The sequence below is a fragment of the Stegodyphus dumicola genome, chromosome 7 (genome assembly GCF_044657685.1).
Source record: "Stegodyphus dumicola isolate Sdum_Otavi_A_Nest chromosome 7, ASM4465768v1".
Classification (NCBI taxonomy): domain Eukaryota; kingdom Metazoa; phylum Arthropoda; class Arachnida; order Araneae; family Eresidae; genus Stegodyphus; species Stegodyphus dumicola.
In genome coordinates, this window is record NC_140774.1 from 2,144,938 (window position 1) to 2,160,166 (window position 15,229).

Below are 15,229 nucleotides of genomic sequence, written 5' to 3' on the forward strand. Positions count from 1 at the left end.
CGAGGGGGCGTTCTAAGTCTTCGAGGGGCCGTTCTAATTCTAAGAGGGGGCGTTCTTAGTCTTCGAGGGGGCATTCTGAGTCTTCGAGGGGCGAGGGGACATTCTAAGTCTTCGAAGGGATTCTAAGTTTTCGAGGGGGCATTCTAAGTCTTCGAGGGGGCGATCAAAATCTTCGAGGGGTGCGTTTTAAGTCTTCGAGGGGGGCGTCATAAGTCTCCGAGGGGGGCATCCTAAATCTTCGAGGGGCCGTGCTAAGTCTTCGAGGGGGGCGTTCTAAGTCTTCGAGGGGGCGTTCTAAGTCTTCGAGCGGGGCGTTCTTAGTCTTCGAGGGGGCGATCTAAGTCTTCGAGGGGGGCGTTCTATGTCTTCGAGGGGGACGTTCTAAGTCTTCGAAGGGGGCGTTCTAAGTCTTCGAGGGGGGCGTTCTATGTCTTCGAGTGGGGGCGTTCTACGTCTTGGAAAGGATTCTAAGTCTGCGAGAGGGCGTTCTAAGTCTTCGAGAGGGCGTTCTAAGTCTTCCAGGGGGCGTTCTAAGTATTCTTCGGGGGCAAGGGTACATTCTAAGACTTCGAGGGGCGTGCTAAATCTTCGAGGGGGGCGTTCTAAGTCTTGGAGGGGGGAGGGGACATTGTAAGTCTTCGAAGGGATTCTAAGTCTTCGAGGGGGCAACCTAATTCTTCGCAGGGGCGATCAAAGTCTTCGAGGGGGGCGTTCTATGTCTTCGAGGGGGCCGTTCTAAGTGTTTTCGAGTGGGGGCGTTCTTCGTCTTCGAGGAGGGCCTTCTAAATCTTCGAGAAGGGCATTCTATGTCTTCGAAGGGGCATTCTAAATGTTCGAGGGAGCGTTCTAAGTCTTCGAAAGGATTCTAAGTCTTCGAGGGGGGCGTTCTAAGTCTTCGAGGGGGGCGTTCTACGTCTTCGAGGAGGGCGTTCTAAATATTCTAAATGTTCGAGGGGGCATTCTAAATGTTCGAGGGGGCGTTCTCAGTCTTGGAAAGGATTCTAAGTCTTCGAGGGCGCGTTCTAAGTCTTCCAGGGAGCGTTCTAAGTCTTCGCGGGGGGCAAGGGGACATTCTAAGACTTCGAGGGGGCGTGCTAAGTCTTCGAGAAGGGAATTCGAAGTTTTCGAGGGGGCATTCTAAATGTTCGAGGGGGCGTTCTCTGTCTTGGAAAGGATTCTAAGTCTTCGAGGGGGCGTTCTAAGTCTTCGAAGGGGGCGTTCCAAGTCTTCGAGTGGGCGTTCTAAGTCTTCGAGCGGGGCGTTCTTCGTCTTCGAGGGGGCGATCTAAGTCTTCGAGGGGGGCGTTCTATGTCTTCGAGGAGGGCCTTCTAAGTCTTCGAGAAGGGCATTCTATGTCTTCGAGGGGGCATTCTAAATGTTCGAGGGGGCGTTCTAAGTCTTCGAAAGGATTCTAAGTCTTCGAGGGGGGCGTTCTAAGTCTTCGAGGGGGGCGTTCTAAGTCTTCGAGCGGGCGTTCTAAGTCTTCGAGCGGGGCGTTCTTAGTCTTCGAGGGGGCGATCTAAGTCTTCGAGGGGGGCGTTCTATGTCTTCGAGGGGGACGTTCTAAGTCTTCGAAGGGGGCGTTCTAAGTCTTCGAGGGGGGCGTTCTATGTCTTCGAGTGGGGGCGTTCTACGTCTTCGAGGAGGGCGTTCTAAGTCTTCGAGAAGGGAATTCTATGTCTTCGAGGGGGCATTCTAAATGTTCAAGGGGGCGTTCTAGGTCTTGGAAAGGATTCTAAGTCTTCGAGGGGGGCGTTCTAAGTCTTCGAGGGGGGGCGTTCTACGTCTTCGAGGAGGGCGTTCTAAGTCTTCGGGAAGGGAATTCGAAGTCTTCGAGGGGGCATTCTAAATGTTCGAGGGGCGTTCTAAGTCTTGGAAAGGATTCTAAGTCTTCGAGGGGGCGTTCTAAGTCTTCGAGGGGGGCGTTCTAAGTCTTCGTGGGGACGTTCTAAGTCTTCGAAGTAGGCGTTCCAAGTCTTCGAGGGGGCGTTCTAAGTCTTCGAGCGGGGCGTTGTAAGTCTTCGAAGGGGCGATCTAAGTCTTCGAGAGGGGCGTTCTAAGTCTTGGAGGGTGGCGTTCTAAGACTTCGGGGGGCGTTCTAAGTCTTCGGAGGGGGCGTTCTAAGTCTTGGAGGGGGGAGGGGACATTGTAAGTCTTCGAAGGGATTCTAAGTCTTCGAGGGGGCAACCTAATTCTTCGAGCGGGCGATCAAAGTCTTCGAGGGGGGCGTTCTATGTCTTCGAGGGGGCCGTTCTAAGTCTTTTCGAGTGGGGGCGTTCTACGTCTTCGAGGAGGGCCTTCTAAGTCTTCGAGAAGGGCATTCTATGTCTTCGAGGGGGCATTCTAAATGTTCGAGGGGGCGTTCTAAGTCTTCGAAAGGATTCTAAGTCTTCGAGGGGGGCGTTCTAAGTCTTCGAGGGGGGCGTTCTACGTCTTCGAGGAGGGCGTTCTAAATGTTCTAAATGTTCGAGGGGGCATTCTAAATGTTCGAGGGGGCGTTCTCAGTCTTGGAAAGGATTCTAAGTCTTCGAGGGCGCGTTCTAAGTCTTCCAGGGGGCGTTCTAAGTCTTCGCGGGGGGCAAGGGGACATTCTAAGACTTCGAGGGGGCGTGCTAAGTCTTCGAGAAGGGAATTCGAAGTTTTCGAGGGGGCATTCTAAATGTTCGAGGGGGCGTTCTCAGTCTTGGAAAGGATTCTAAGTCTTCGAGAGGGCGTTCTAAGTCTTCGAGAGGGCGTTCTAAGTCTTCGTGGGGGCAAGGGGACATTCTAAGACTTCGAGGGAGCGTTCTAAGTCTTCTAGGGGGCGTTCTAACTCTTCGAAGGGGGCGTTCTAAGTTTTCGAGGGGGCGTTCTAAGTCTTCGAGGGGCCTTTCTAATTCTAAGAGGGGGCGTTCTTAGTCTTCGAGGGGGCATTATGAGTCTTCGAGGGGCGAGGGGACATTCTAAGTCTTCGAAGGGATTCTAAGTTTTCGAGGGGGCATTCTAAGTCTTCGAGGGGGCGATCAAAATCTTCGAGGGGTGCGTTTTAAGTCTTCGAGGGGGGCGTCATAAGTCTCCGAGGGGGGCATCCTAAATCTTCGAGGGGCCGTGCTATGTCTTCGAGGGGGGCGTTCTAAGTTTTCGCGGGGGCGTTCTAAGTCTTCGAGGGGGCGTTCTAAGTCTTCGAGCGGGCGTTCTTAGTCTTCGAGGGGGCGATCTAAGTCTTCGAGGGGGGCGTTCTATGTCTTCGAGGGGGACGTTCTAAGTCTTCGAAGGGGGCGTTCTAAGTCTTCGAGGGGGGCGTTCTACGTCTTCGAGGAGGGCGTTCTAAGTCTTCGAGAAGGGAATTCTATGTCTTCGAGGGGGCATTCTAAATGTTCGAGGGGGCGTTCTAAGTCTTGGAAAGGATTCTAAGTCTTCGAGGAGGGCGTTCTAAGTCTTCGAGGGGGCGTTCTATGTCTTCGAGGGGGGCGTTCTAAGTCTTCGAAGGGGGCGTTCCAAGTCTTCGAGGGGGGCGTTCTATGTCTTCGAGGGGGGCGTTCTAAGTCTTCGAGTGGGGGCCTTCTACGTCTTCGAGGAGGGCGTTCAAAGTCTTCGAGAAGGGAATTCTATGTCCTCGAGGGGGCATTCTAAATGTTCGAGGGGGCGGTCTAAGTCTTGGAAAGGATTCTAAGTCTTCGAGGGGGGCGTTCTAAGTCTTCGAGGGGGGGCGTTCTACGTCTTCGTGGAGGGCGTTCTGAGTCTTCGAGAAGGGAATTCGAAGTCTTCGAGGGGGCATTCTAAATGTTCGAGGGGGCGTTCTAAGTCTTGGAAAGGATTCTAAGTCTGCGAGAGGGCGTTCTAAGTCTTCGAGAGGGCGTTCTAAGTCTTCCAGGGGGCGTTCTAAGTATTCTTGGGGGGCAAGGGTACATTCTAAGACTTCGAGGGGGCGTGCTAAATCTTCGAGGGGGGCGTTCTAAGTCTTCGCGGGGACGTTCTAAGTCTTCGAAGGGGGCGTTCCAAGTCTTCGAGGGGGCGTTCTATGTCTTCGAGGGTGGCGTTCTAAGTCTTCGAGTGGGGGCCTTCTACGTCTTCGAGGAGGGCGTTCTAAGTCTTCGAGAAGGGAATTCTATGTCCTCGAGGGGGCATTCTAAATGTTCGAGGGGGCGTTCTAAGTTTTCCAGGGGGCGTTCTAAGTCTTCTTGTGGGGCAAGGAGACATTCTAAGACTTCGAGGGGGCGTGCTAAGTCTTCGAGGGGGGAGTTCTAAGTCTTCGCGGGGACGTTCTAAGTCTTCGAAGGGGGCGTTCCAAGTGTTCGAGGGGGGCGTTCTATGTCTTCGAGGGGGGCGTTCTAAGTCTTCGAGTGGGGGCCTTCTACGTCTTCGAGGAGGGCGTTCTAAGTCTTCGAGAAGGGAATTCTATGTCCTCGAGGGGGCATTCTAAATGTTCGAGGGGGCGTTCTAAGTCTTGGAAAGGATTCTAAGTCTTCGAGGGGGGCGTTCTAAGTCTTCGAGGGGGGGCGTTCTACGTCTTCGTGGAGGGCGTTCTGAGTCTTCGAGAAGGGAATTCGAAGTCTTCGACGGGGCATTCTAAATGTTCGAGGGGGCGTTCTAAGTCTTGGAAAGGATTCTAAGTCTTCGAGAGGGCGTTCTAAGTCTTCGAGAGGGCGTTCTAAGTCTTCGTGGGGGCGTTCTAAGTCTTCGAGGGGGCGTTCTAAGTCTTCTTGGGGGCAAGGGGACATTCTAAGACTTCGAGGGGGCGTTCTAAGTCTTCTAGGGGGCGTTCTAACTCTTCGAAGGGGGCGTTCTAAGTTTTCGAGGGGGCGTTCTAAGTCTTCGAGGGGCCGTTCTAATTCTAAGAGGGGGCGTTCTTAGTCTTCGAGGGGGCATTCTGAGTCTTCGAGGGGCGAGGGGACATTCTAAGTCTTCGAAGGGATTCTAAGTTTTCGAGGGGGCATTCTAAGTCTTCGAGGGGGCGATCAAAATCTTCGAGGGGTGCGTTTTAAGTCTTCGAGGGGGGCGTCATAAGTCTCCGAGGGGGCATCCTAAATCTTCGAGGGGCCGTGCTAAGTCTTCGAGGGGGGCGTTCTAAGTCTTCGAGGGGGCGTTCTAAGTCTTCGAGCGGGGCGTTCTTAGTCTTCGAGGGGGCGATCTAAGTCTTCGAGGGGGGCGTTCTATGTCTTCGAGGGGGACGTTCTAAGTCTTCGAAGGGGGCGTTCTAAGTCTTCGAGGGGGGCGTTCTATGTCTTCGAGTGGGGGCGTTCTACGTCTTCGAGGAGGGCGTTCTAAGTCTTCGAGAAGGGAATTCGAAGTCTTCGAGGGGGCATTCTAAATGTTCGAGGGGCGTTCTAAGTCTTGGAAAGGATTCTAAGTCTTCGAGGGGGCGTTCTAAGTCTTCGAGGGGGGCGTTCTAAGTCTTCGTGGGGACGTTCTAAGTCTTCGAAGTAGGCGTTCCAAGTCTTCGAGGGGGCGTTCTAAGTCTTCGAGCGGGGCGTTCTAAGTCTTCGAAGGGGCGATCTAAGTCTTCGAGAGGGGCGTTCTAAGTCTTGGAGGGTGGCGTTCTAAGACTTCGGGGGGCGTTCTAAGTCTTCGGAGGGGGCGTTCTAAGTCTTGGAGGGGGGAGGGGACATTGTAAGTCTTCGAAGGGATTCTAAGTCTTCGAGGGGGCAACCTAATTCTTCGAGCGGGCGATCAAAGTCTTCGAGGGGGGCGTTCTATGTCTTCGAGGGGGCCGTTCTAAGTCTTTTCGAGTGGGGGCGTTCTACGTCTTCGAGGAGGGCCTTCTAAGTCTTCGAGAAGGGCATTCTATGTCTTCGAGGGGGCATTCTAAATGTTCGAGGGGGCGTTCTAAGTCTTCGAAAGGATTCTAAGTCTTCGAGGGGGGCGTTCTATGTCTTCGAGGGGGGCGTTCTACGTCTTCGAGGAGGGCGTTCTAAATGTTCTAAATGTTCGAGGGGGCATTCTAAATGTTCGAGGGGGCGTTCTCAGTCTTGGAAAGGATTCTAAGTCTTCGAGGGCGCGTTCTAAGTCTTCCAGGGGGCGTTCTAAGTCTTCGCGGGGGGCAAGGGGACATTCTAAGACTTCGAGGGGGCGTGCTAAGTCTTCGAGAAGGGAATTCGAAGTTTTCGAGGGGGCATTCTAAATGTTCGAGGGGGCGTTCTCAGTCTTGGAAAGGATTCTAAGTCTTCGAGAGGGCGTTCTAAGTCTTCGAGAGGGCGTTCTAAGTCTTCGTGGGGGCAAGGGGACATTCTAAGACTTCGAGGGGGCGTTCTAAGTCTTCTAGGGGGCGTTCTAACTCTTCGAAGGGGGCGTTCTAAGTTTTCGAGGGGGCGTTCTATGTCTTCGAGGGGCCTTTCTAATTCTAAGAGGGGGCGTTCTTAGTCTTCGAGGGGGCATTATGAGTCTTCGAGGGGCGAGGGGACATTCTAAGTCTTCGAAGGGATTCTAAGTTTTCGAGGGGGCATTCTAAGTCTTCGAGGGGGCGATCAAAATCTTCGAGGGGTGCGTTTTAAGTCTTCGAGGGGGGCGTCATAAGTCTCCGAGGGGGGCATCCTAAATCTTCGAGGGGCCGTGCTAAGTCTTCGAGGGGGGCGTTCTAAGTTTTCGTGGGGGCGTTCTAAGTCTTCGAGGGGGCGTTCTAAGTCTTCGAGCGGGCGGTCTTAGTCTTCGAGGGGGCGATCTAAGTCTTCGAGGGGGGCGTTCTATGTCTTCGAGGGGGACGTTCTAAGTCTTCGAAGGGGGCGTTCTAAGTCTTCGAGGGGGGCGTTCTACGTCTTCGAGGAGGGCGTTCTAAGTCTTCGAGAAGGGAATTCTATGTCTTCGAGGGGGCATTCTAAATGTTCGAGGGGGCGTTCTAAGTCTTGGAAAGGATTCTAAGTCTTCGAGGAGGGCGTTCTAAGTCTTCGAGGGGGGCGTTCTATGTCTTCGAGGGGGGCGTTCTAAGTCTTCGAAGGGGGCGTTCCAAGTCTTCGAGGGGGGCGTTCTATGTCTTCGAGGGGGGCGTTCTAAGTCTTCGAGTGGGGGCCTTCTACGTCTTCGAGGAGGGCGTTCAAAGTCTTCGAGAAGGGAATTCTATGTCCTCGAGGGGGCATTCTAAATGTTCGAGGGGGCGTTCTAAGTCTTGTAAAGGATTCTAAGTCTTCGAGGGGGGCGTTCTAAGTCTTCGAGGGGGGGCGTTCTACGTCTTCGTGGAGGGCGTTCTGAGTCTTCGAGAAGGGAATTCGAAGTCTTCGAGGGGGCATTCTAAATGTTCGAGGGGGCGTTCTAAGTCTTGGAAAGGATTCTAAGTCTGCGAGAGGGCGTTCTAAGTCTTCGAGAGGGCGTTCTAAGTCTTCGTGGGGGCGTTCTAAGTCTTCGAGGGGGCGTTCTAAGTCTTCTTGGGGGCAAGGGGACATTCTAAGACTTGGAGGGGGCGTTCTAAGTCTTCTAGGGGGCGTTCTAACTCTTCGAAGGGGGCGTTCTAAGTTTTCGAGGGGGCGTTCTAAGTCTTCGAGGGGCCGTTCTAATTCTAAGAGGGGGCGTTCTTAGTCTTCGAGGGGGCATTCTGAGTCTTCGAGGGGCGAGGGGACATTCTAAGTCTTCGAAGGGATTCTAAGTTTTCGAGGGGGCATTCTAAGTCTTCGAGGGGGCGATCAAAATCTTCGAGGGGTGCGTTTTAAGTCTTCGAGGGGGGCGTCATAAGTCTCCGAGGGGGGCATCCTAAATCTTCGAGGGGCCGTGCTAAGTCTTCGAGGGGGGCGTTCTAAGTCTTCGAGGGGGCGTTCTAAGTCTTCGAGCGGGGCGTTCTTAGTCTTCGAGGGGGCGATCTAAGTCTTCGAGGGGGGCGTTCTATGTCTTCGAGGGGGACGTTCTAAGTCTTCGAAGGGGGCGTTCTAAGTCTTCGAGGGGGGCGTTCTATGTCTTCGAGTGGGGGCGTTCTACGTCTTGGAAAGGATTCTAAGTCTGCGAGAGGGCGTTCTAAGTCTTCGAGAGGGCGTTCTAAGTCTTCCAGGGGGCGTTCTAAGTATTCTTCGGGGGCAAGGGTACATTCTAAGACTTCGAGGGGCGTGCTAAATCTTCGAGGGGGGCGTTCTAAGTCTTGGAGGGGGGAGGGGACATTGTAAGTCTTCGAAGGGATTCTAAGTCTTCGAGGGGGCAACCTAATTCTTCGCAGGGGCGATCAAAGTCTTCGAGGGGGGCGTTCTATGTCTTCGAGGGGGCCGTTCTAAGTGTTTTCGAGTGGGGGCGTTCTTCGTCTTCGAGGAGGGCCTTCTAAATCTTCGAGAAGGGCATTCTATGTCTTCGAAGGGGCATTCTAAATGTTCGAGGGAGCGTTCTAAGTCTTCGAAAGGATTCTAAGTCTTCGAGGGGGGCGTTCTAAGTCTTCGAGGGGGGCGTTCTACGTCTTCGAGGAGGGCGTTCTAAATATTCTAAATGTTCGAGGGGGCATTCTAAATGTTCGAGGGGGCGTTCTCAGTCTTGGAAAGGATTCTAAGTCTTCGAGGGCGCGTTCTAAGTCTTCCAGGGAGCGTTCTAAGTCTTCGCGGGGGGCAAGGGGACATTCTAAGACTTCGAGGGGGCGTGCTAAGTCTTCGAGAAGGGAATTCGAAGTTTTCGAGGGGGCATTCTAAATGTTCGAGGGGGCGTTCTCTGTCTTGGAAAGGATTCTAAGTCTTCGAGGGGGCGTTCTAAGTCTTCGAAGGGGGCGTTCCAAGTCTTCGAGTGGGCGTTCTAAGTCTTCGAGCGGGGCGTTCTTCGTCTTCGAGGGGGCGATCTAAGTCTTCGAGGGGGGCGTTCTATGTCTTCGAGGAGGGCCTTCTAAGTCTTCGAGAAGGGCATTCTATGTCTTCGAGGGGGCATTCTAAATGTTCGAGGGGGCGTTCTAAGTCTTCGAAAGGATTCTAAGTCTTCGAGGGGGGCGTTCTAAGTCTTCGAGGGGGGCGTTCTAAGTCTTCGAGCGGGCGTTCTAAGTCTTCGAGCGGGGCGTTCTTAGTCTTCGAGGGGGCGATCTAAGTCTTCGAGGGGGGCGTTCTATGTCTTCGAGGGGGACGTTCTAAGTCTTCGAAGGGGGCGTTCTAAGTCTTCGAGGGGGGCGTTCTATGTCTTCGAGTGGGGGCGTTCTACGTCTTCGAGGAGGGCGTTCTAAGTCTTCGAGAAGGGAATTCTATGTCTTCGAGGGGGCATTCTAAATGTTCAAGGGGGCGTTCTAGGTCTTGGAAAGGATTCTAAGTCTTCGAGGGGGGCGTTCTAAGTCTTCGAGGGGGGGCGTTCTACGTCTTCGAGGAGGGCGTTCTAAGTCTTCGGGAAGGGAATTCGAAGTCTTCGAGGGGGCATTCTAAATGTTCGAGGGGCGTTCTAAGTCTTGGAAAGGATTCTAAGTCTTCGAGGGGGCGTTCTAAGTCTTCGAGGGGGGCGTTCTAAGTCTTCGTGGGGACGTTCTAAGTCTTCGAAGTAGGCGTTCCAAGTCTTCGAGGGGGCGTTCTAAGTCTTCGAGCGGGGCGTTGTAAGTCTTCGAAGGGGCGATGTAAGTCTTCGAGAGGGGCGTTCTAAGTCTTGGAGGGTGGCGTTCTAAGACTTTGGGGGGGCGTTCTAAGTGTTCGGAGGGGGCGTTCTAAGTCTTGGAGGGGGGAGGGGACATTGTAAGTCTTCGAAGGGATTCTAAGTCTTCGAGGGGGCAACCTAATTCTTCGAGCGGGCGATCAAAGTCTTCGAGGGGGGCGTTCTATGTCTTCGAGGGGGCCGTTCTAAGTCTTTTCGAGTGGGGGCGTTCTACGTCTTCGAGGAGGGCCTTCTAAGTCTTCGAGAAGGGCATTCTATGTCTTCGAGGGGGCATTCTAAATGTTCGAGGGGGCGTTCTAAGTCTTCGAAAGGATTCTAAGTCTTCGAGGGGGGCGTTCTAAGTCTTCGAGGGGGGCGTTCTACGTCTTCGAGGAGGGCGTTCTAAATGTTCTAAATGTTCGAGGGGGCATTCTAAATGTTCGAGGGGGCGTTCTCAGTCTTGGAAAGGATTCTAAGTCTTCGAGGGCGCGTTCTAAGTCTTCCAGGGGGCGTTCTAAGTCTTCGCGGGGGGCAAGGGGACATTCTAAGACTTCGAGGGGGCGTGCTAAGTCTTCGAGAAGGGAATTCGAAGTTTTCGAGGGGGCATTCTAAATGTTCGAGGGGGCGTTCTCAGTCTTGGAAAGGATTCTAAGTCTTCGAGAGGGCGTTCTAAGTCTTCGAGAGGGCGTTCTAAGTCTTCGTGGGGGCAAGGGGACATTCTAAGACTTCGAGGGAGCGTTCTAAGTCTTCTAGGGGGCGTTCTAACTCTTCGAAGGGGGCGTTCTAAGTTTTCGAGGGGGCGTTCTAAGTCTTCGAGGGGCCTTTCTAATTCTAAGAGGGGGCGTTCTTAGTCTTCGAGGGGGCATTATGAGTCTTCGAGGGGCGAGGGGACATTCTAAGTCTTCGAAGGGATTCTAAGTTTTCGAGGGGGCATTCTAAGTCTTCGAGGGGGCGATCAAAATCTTCGAGGGGTGCGTTTTAAGTCTTCGAGGGGGGCGTCATAAGTCTCCGAGGGGGGCATCCTAAATCTTCGAGGGGCCGTGCTATGTCTTCGAGGGGGGCGTTCTAAGTTTTCGCGGGGGCGTTCTAAGTCTTCGAGGGGGCGTTCTAAGTCTTCGAGCGGGCGTTCTTAGTCTTGGAGGGGGCGATCTAAGTCTTCGAGGGGGGCGTTCTATGTCTTCGAGGGGGACGTTCTAAGTCTTCGAAGGGGGCGTTCTAAGTCTTCGAGGGGGGCGTTCTACGTCTTCGAGGAGGGCGTTCTAAGTCTTCGAGAAGGGAATTCTATGTCTTCGAGGGGGCATTCTAAATGTTCGAGGGGGCGTTCTAAGTCTTGGAAAGGATTCTAAGTCTTCGAGGAGGGCGTTCTAAGTCTTCGAGGGGGCGTTCTATGTCTTCGAGGGGGGCGTTCTAAGTCTTCGAAGGGGGCGTTCCAAGTCTTCGAGGGGGGCGTTCTATGTCTTCGAGGGGGGCGTTCTAAGTCTTCGAGTGGGGGCCTTCTACGTCTTCGAGGAGGGCGTTCAAAGTCTTCGAGAAGGGAATTCTATGTCCTCGAGGGGGCATTCTAAATGTTCGAGGGGGCGGTCTAAGTCTTGGAAAGGATTCTAAGTCTTCGAGGGGGGCGTTCTAAGTCTTCGAGGGGGGGCGTTCTACGTCTTCGTGGAGGGCGTTCTGAGTCTTCGAGAAGGGAATTCGAAGTCTTCGAGGGGGCATTCTAAATGTTCGAGGGGGCGTTCTAAGTCTTGGAAAGGATTCTAAGTCTGCGAGAGGGCGTTCTAAGTCTTCGAGAGGGCGTTCTAAGTCTTCCAGGGGGCGTTCTAAGTATTCTTGGGGGGCAAGGGTACATTCTAAGACTTCGAGGGGGCGTGCTAAATCTTCGAGGGGGGCGTTCTAAGTCTTCGCGGGGACGTTCTAAGTCTTCGAAGGGGGCGTTCCAAGTCTTCGAGGGGGCGTTCTATGTCTTCGAGGGTGGCGTTCTAAGTCTTCGAGTGGGGGCCTTCTACGTCTTCGAGGAGGGCGTTCTAAGTCTTCGAGAAGGGAATTCTATGTCCTCGAGGGGGCATTCTAAATGTTCGAGGGGGCGTTCTAAGTTTTCCAGGGGGCGTTCTAAGTCTTCTTGTGGGGCAAGGAGACATTCTAAGACTTCGAGGGGGCGTGCTAAGTCTTCGAGGGGGGAGTTCTAAGTCTTCGCGGGGACGTTCTAAGTCTTCGAAGGGGGCGTTCCAAGTCTTCGAGGGGGGCGTTCTATGTCTTCGAGGGGGGCGTTCTAAGTCTTCGAGTGGGGGCCTTCTACGTCTTCGAGGAGGGCGTTCTAAGTCTTCGAGAAGGGAATTCTATGTCCTCGAGGGGGCATTCTAAATGTTCGAGGGGGCGTTCTAAGTCTTGGAAAGGATTCTAAGTCTTCGAGGGGGGCGTTCTAAGTCTTCGAGGGGGGGCGTTCTACGTCTTCGTGGAGGGCGTTCTGAGTGTTCGAGAAGGGAATTCGAAGTCTTCGACGGGGCATTCTAAATGTTCGAGGGGGCGTTCTAAGTCTTGGAAAGGATTCTAAGTCTTCGAGAGGGCGTTCTAAGTCTTCGAGAGGGCGTTCTAAGTCTTCGTGGGGGCGTTCTAAGTCTTCGAGGGGGCGTTCTAAGTCTTCTTGGGGGCAAGGGGACATTCTAAGACTTCGAGGGGGCGTTCTAAGTCTTCTAGGGGGCGTTCTAACTCTTCGAAGGGGGCGTTCTAAGTTTTCGAGGGGGCGTTCTAAGTCTTCGAGGGGCCGTTCTAATTCTAAGAGGGGGCGTTCTTAGTCTTCGAGGGGGCATTCTGAGTCTTCGAGGGGCGAGGGGACATTCTAAGTCTTCGAAGGGATTCTAAGTTTTCGAGGGGGCATTCTAAGTCTTCGAGGGGGCGATCAAAATCTTCGAGGGGTGCGTTTTAAGTCTTCGAGGGGGGCGTCATAAGTCTCCGAGGGGGCATCCTAAATCTTCGAGGGGCCGTGCTAAGTCTTCGAGGGGGGCGTTCTAAGTCTTCGAGGGGGCGTTCTAAGTCTTCGAGCGGGGCGTTCTTAGTCTTCGAGGGGGCGATCTAAGTCTTCGAGGGGGGCGTTCTATGTCTTCGAGGGGGACGTTCTAAGTCTTCGAAGGGGGCGTTCTAAGTCTTCGAGGGGGGCGTTCTATGTCTTCGAGTGGGGGCGTTCTACGTCTTCGAGGAGGGCGTTCTAAGTCTTCGAGAAGGGAATTCGAAGTCTTCGAGGGGGCATTCTAAATGTTCGAGGGGCGTTCTAAGTCTTGGAAAGGATTCTAAGTCTTCGAGGGGGCGTTCTAAGTCTTCGAGGGGGGCGTTCTAAGTCTTCGTGGGGACGTTCTAAGTCTTCGAAGTAGGCGTTCCAAGTCTTCGAGGGGGCGTTCTAAGTCTTCGAGCGGGGCGTTCTAAGTCTTCGAAGGGGCGATCTAAGTCTTCGAGAGGGGCGTTCTAAGTCTTGGAGGGTGGCGTTCTAAGACTTCGGGGGGCGTTCTAAGTCTTCGGAGGGGGCGTTCTAAGTCTTGGAGGGGGGAGGGGACATTGTAAGTCTTCGAAGGGATTCTAAGTCTTCGAGGGGGCAACCTAATTCTTCGAGCGGGCGATCAAAGTCTTCGAGGGGGGCGTTCTATGTCTTCGAGGGGGCCGTTCTAAGTCTTTTCGAGTGGGGGCGTTCTACGTCTTCGAGGAGGGCCTTCTAAGTCTTCGAGAAGGGCATTCTATGTCTTCGAGGGGGCATTCTAAATGTTCGAGGGGGCGTTCTAAGTCTTCGAAAGGATTCTAAGTCTTCGAGGGGGGCGTTCTATGTCTTCGAGGGGGGCGTTCTACGTCTTCGAGGAGGGCGTTCTAAATGTTCTAAATGTTCGAGGGGGCATTCTAAATGTTCGAGGGGGCGTTCTCAGTCTTGGAAAGGATTCTAAGTCTTCGAGGGCGCGTTCTAAGTCTTCCAGGGGGCGTTCTAAGTCTTCGCGGGGGGCAAGGGGACATTCTAAGACTTCGAGGGGGCGTGCTAAGTCTTCGAGAAGGGAATTCGAAGTTTTCGAGGGGGCATTCTAAATGTTCGAGGGGGCGTTCTCAGTCTTGGAAAGGATTGTAAGTCTTCGAGAGGGCGTTCTAAGTCTTCGAGAGGGCGTTCTAAGTCTTCGTGGGGGCAAGGGGACATTCTAAGACTTCGAGGGGGCGTTCTAAGTCTTCTAGGGGGCGTTCTAACTCTTGGAAGGGGGCGTTCTAAGTTTTCGAGGGGGCGTTCTATGTCTTCGAGGGGCCTTTCTAATTCTAAGAGGGGGCGTTCTTAGTCTTCGAGGGGGCATTATGAGTCTTCGAGGGGCGAGGGGACATTCTAAGTCTTCGAAGGGATTCTAAGTTTTCGAGGGGGCATTCTAAGTCTTCGAGGGGGCGATCAAAATCTTCGAGGGGTGCGTTTTAAGTCTTCGAGGGGGGCGTCATAAGTCTCCGAGGGGGGCATCCTAAATCTTCGAGGGGCCGTGCTAAGTCTTCGAGGGGGGCGTTCTAAGTTTTCGTGGGGGCGTTCTAAGTCTTCGAGGGGGCGTTCTAAGTCTTCGAGCGGGCGGTCTTAGTCTTCGAGGGGGCGATCTAAGTCTTCGAGGGGGGCGTTCTATGTCTTCGAGGGGGACGTTCTAAGTCTTCGAAGGGGGCGTTCTAAGTCTTCGAGGGGGCATTCTAAATGTTCGAGGGGGCGTTCTAAGTCTTGGAAAGGATTCTAAGTCTTCGAGGAAGGCGTTCTAAGTCTTCGAGGGGGGCGTTCTATGTCTTCGAGGGGGGCGTTCTAAGTCTTCGAAGGGGGCGTTCCAAGTCTTCGAGGGGGGCGTTCTATGTCTTCGAGGGGGGCGTTCTAAGTCTTCGAGTGGGGGCCTTCTACGTCTTCGAGGAGGGCGTTCAAAGTCTTCGAGAAGGGAATTCTATGTCCTCGAGGGGGCATTCTAAATGTTCGAGGGGGCGTTCTAAGTCTTGTAAAGGATTCTAAGTCTTCGAGGGGGGCGTTCTAAGTCTTCGAGGGGGGGCGTTCTACGTCTTCGTGGAGGGCGTTCTGAGTCTTCGAGAAGGGAATTCGAAGTCTTCGAGGGGGCATTCTAAATGTTCGAGGGGGCGTTCTAAGTCTTGGAAAGGATTCTAAGTCTGCGAGAGGGCGTTCTAAGTCTTCGAGAGGGCGTTCTAAGTCTTCCAGGGGGCGTTCTAAGTATTCTTCGGGGGTAAGGGTACATTCTAAGACTTCGAGGGGCGTGCTAAATCTTCGAGGGGGGCGTTCTAAGTCTTGGAGGGGGGAGGGGACATTGTAAGTCTTCGAAGGGATTCTAAGTCTTCGAGGGGGCAACCTAATTCTTCGCAGGGGCGATCAAAGTCTTCGAGGGGGGCGTTCTATGTCTTCGAGGGGGCCGTTCTAAGTGTTTTCGAGTGGGGGCGTTCTTCGTCTTCGAGGAGGGCCTTCTAAATCTTCGAGAAGGGCATTCTATGTCTTCGAAGGGGCATTCTAAATGTTCGAGGGAGCGTTCTAAGTCTTCGAAAGGATTCTAAGTCTTCGAGGGGGGCGTTCTAAGTCTTCGAGGGGGGCGTTCTACGTCTTCGAGGAGGGCGTTCTAAATATTCTAAATGTTCGAGGGGGCATTCTAAATGTTCGAGGGGGCGTTCTCAGTCTTGGAAAGGATTCTAAGTCTTCGAGGGCGCGTTCTAAGTCTTCCAGGGAGCGTTCTAAGTCTTCGCGGGGGGCAAGGGGACATTCTAAGACTTCGAGGGGGCGTGC